Below are 3,049 nucleotides of genomic sequence, written 5' to 3' on the forward strand. Positions count from 1 at the left end.
CTGCTATTCTGACCGTTACTGCAGTCTCCATGCTGAACGGAGTTTGTTTGACAAACTTGTTCAGGGCTGAGAGGTTGATGACTGGTCTCCAGACGCCTTCTTACAAGAAAGACTCGACTGAAGAAGCCTGGGAACTCGCCGAGGACCTCTTGGAGAGCGCCCTTCTTCAACAGGGTCCAGACTTCTGCCCGAAGGGCCTGACTCCTTGCCGATCCCATGGCAAGGGAGTATATTTGTAATAATCATATATTACATGTTTAAAACACATGACGTAATACGTCATTGTGGAAGTAGAAGCTAGTGTGAGAAGTGCTGTAGTCAGACAGATCATAACAGGATGCGAATACCAGATCTCAGCAATGTAACATTTTTATGAAGAATAAACACAAATACGAACCGTGTGAAAGAGTTGTGTCGCCACCGGATGCAGGTGTCTTCCTATACTAATGTTTAGTTTACATTCTGTGTTTAAATGCTGAGATAACTGACTATACGATATCTGTGATATCGATATTTTAGCCAGTTCTTATCAAAACATCATATGGAATGGTCATCCGACCAAACCAGCTATACTCCTGTGATGGAGATGTTAACACTGTTGTTTTTAAAGAATAAACCATTTTAAAGTTAACTTGCTTGACTTTACTTGAAGATGTAACATCCCAACTAACATACTCAATGTGTGTTAACAACAGTAGCACACTAATATTTGGCACTGGATTCCTGGTCAGGGGAGGTAGAGATGTTATGAACGGACACAATATCATAAACGAATTACGGAGATTGTCCACGAATCGGCCCCGAGTAGCTTCCACCTGTATGAGCAACTTTGTAGGCATCCCCCCACGGGTGGAAACGCAGGGGGAGTGCCTATCCTAGCGTTTGCGGCATTGGCTGCTCCCTCTAGGATTCTTTCCTCCCCTGGACGACTTTTAGTCTTTCCTGTTCTTGACAGGAAAGGGCTTATTAGACACCACTGTCTTCATCGTTACGGTCTTGGTTGGACGGGACTGCTGAGGTGCTGGAGGTTTATACGGCTTAGTTGTTAAAGCCCTATGGAGGAGGGAGTCTCGATGAAACTTCCTCCACCTCTCAGCAGCAAGTTCCACGTCCTTAGGCTCAAACAGATGTGGCCCCTCTAGGGAGGAATGTCAGCCTATTTATCTCGATGCTTGGGACCTGTTGGTGGAACCTCTCTGACACTGCTTCTCGACATTTCAAGATCAAGTTTGCCCACAAGTTCGAGACTTGGTGGGCAAGAAACTCGATCGTACGAGTGCCTGAGAGTAAAAAGGTCTCCATTGCCTTTCTGGTACGCTCCTTGGAAAAATCCTCGGATCGTATCAGGATACCTAAGGTCCCTAACCAGATGTCCAGCCACGAAGTAGCTTGCATCGCATACTTGGTGATCTTTTCCTGGTTAAGAACCTCAGTTGCCGAGAACGAGACCTGCTGGCTGGAGTCTCTCTCAAGAGGGACTCCCCTGGTTAGCTCTTCCAGAGAGTGGTGAAGAGGAAGAGCTGAACTGGGTTCCTCCAGATCTCGAAGTACCTCCTTTGCTGTACACGAGGAGATGGGAGGATATTGTTCGTAGAGCCGGCACGGTTGAAGGAAGCAAACTCGGAGAGCTGTTGGGAGTTCTTGTCCCTGGTACTCTTCAACCCTTGAGACCAGGGCAGGGCTGCACTGGTCTTTGAGGGTTTCTGAGTGCCAAAGACGTGGTCTAAGACCGTGTCTTTGCCCTCTCAAGAGGGTATCTCTAGGTCGGAAAACCCATTGGGAACCCTCAGATTCAGAACCTGCCAGAATGCATGTTCTGATTCTTGTTAGTCTTAATCTGATGTAGGACTCGCAGCGAAGTCTCCTTCTGTCCCCAAGAGCTCTTCTTGGTGTGAGTCGTGGACATTCCTTGAGTGGCTGGCTGTCTCCGTTCTAGCCCTAGTGGAAGACTGGCAGAGTTTTGGAGTCTTTGGATTCCTTCCGAGAAAGGAGGTAAAACTCCAACATCGAAGGTCTGAGTGTCATGTCCCTCCTGGTCTCAGATTGAGGGGGAACTCTCCACGTGAAGGGAGGTTTCCTCCATTGGTGCAATGGAAGAGTATCTCTCCTCATGCAGTTCCCGTGGTGACGGATGGTCTTCATCTGACAGGGAGGGAGAGTATCCGTGGGGAGAAACTGGAGGGACTTACCTTGATTGGTCTGCACGGAGTCAGCTTCAGCCTCGGGGAAGTGACCGCGTCGGAAACTCATCTTTTCCTCTTCAGAGAGGTAGAGGAAGCCATGGTCCCATGTCTTGAGTCCAGAGCTATGAGAGAGGTCAGACAGGACGGGCTTGAATGCCTGTGTTACAGCTCTGACTAAGGCACTGAACCAAGACTGCTGACTGACTGATGCACAGTCAGACAGATCCCCTAAAGGGAAAGGGACCGAAAGTTTCCTACGAGGAGTCACCGTAATAGGTGGGTCCGCTTTAGAGGGCAATTTAAGGATCCTGAACCCCTCTACTTGTGCCTGTTTCCCTTCTCTCGCAGGGTGCGCTGGAATCCGTTCGCGGGGAGGGGAATGAGGTAATGGCGCCCTTGGCGGGTGTAGATCCTGCGCCCATGCCTGTTGGTCCGTGTTCGCGCGCAGGAGAATTTTGGTGGGCGCCAGGGAGAGTATTGGCGCGCGTGCGCCGGTGAGAGCTGGCGCGCAGGCACGTGGTGGCGCGTGCGCATGTCTCTGTGCAAGCGCGCCAAAGATATTTGGCGCGCAGGAGAGCGCCGGCGAGAGTTGGCGCATAGGTGAGGGCTGCAATGTTCTTGCTGTCTCACCTACAGTGTGTTTGTACGCCAGAGAATATTGGCGCGCAGGTTGGCGTGTGGGAGATGCGTGGTGCACAGGCTGGCGTGTGAGAGTGCTGGCACGTAGGAGAGTAAGGGCGCGCAGGCAAGCGCTGGCGCGTAGGAGATCGTGGGCGCGTTGGCACAGGGTGCGTAGGAGCAGGAGATCGAGGGCACGCAGGAGAACGCAAGCGAGCTGGCGCGTGAGCGACCCTGGCCGTGTGAGT

The sequence above is a fragment of the Palaemon carinicauda genome, chromosome 28 (genome assembly GCF_036898095.1).
Source record: "Palaemon carinicauda isolate YSFRI2023 chromosome 28, ASM3689809v2, whole genome shotgun sequence".
NCBI classification, from domain to species: Eukaryota; Metazoa; Arthropoda; class Malacostraca; order Decapoda; family Palaemonidae; genus Palaemon; species Palaemon carinicauda.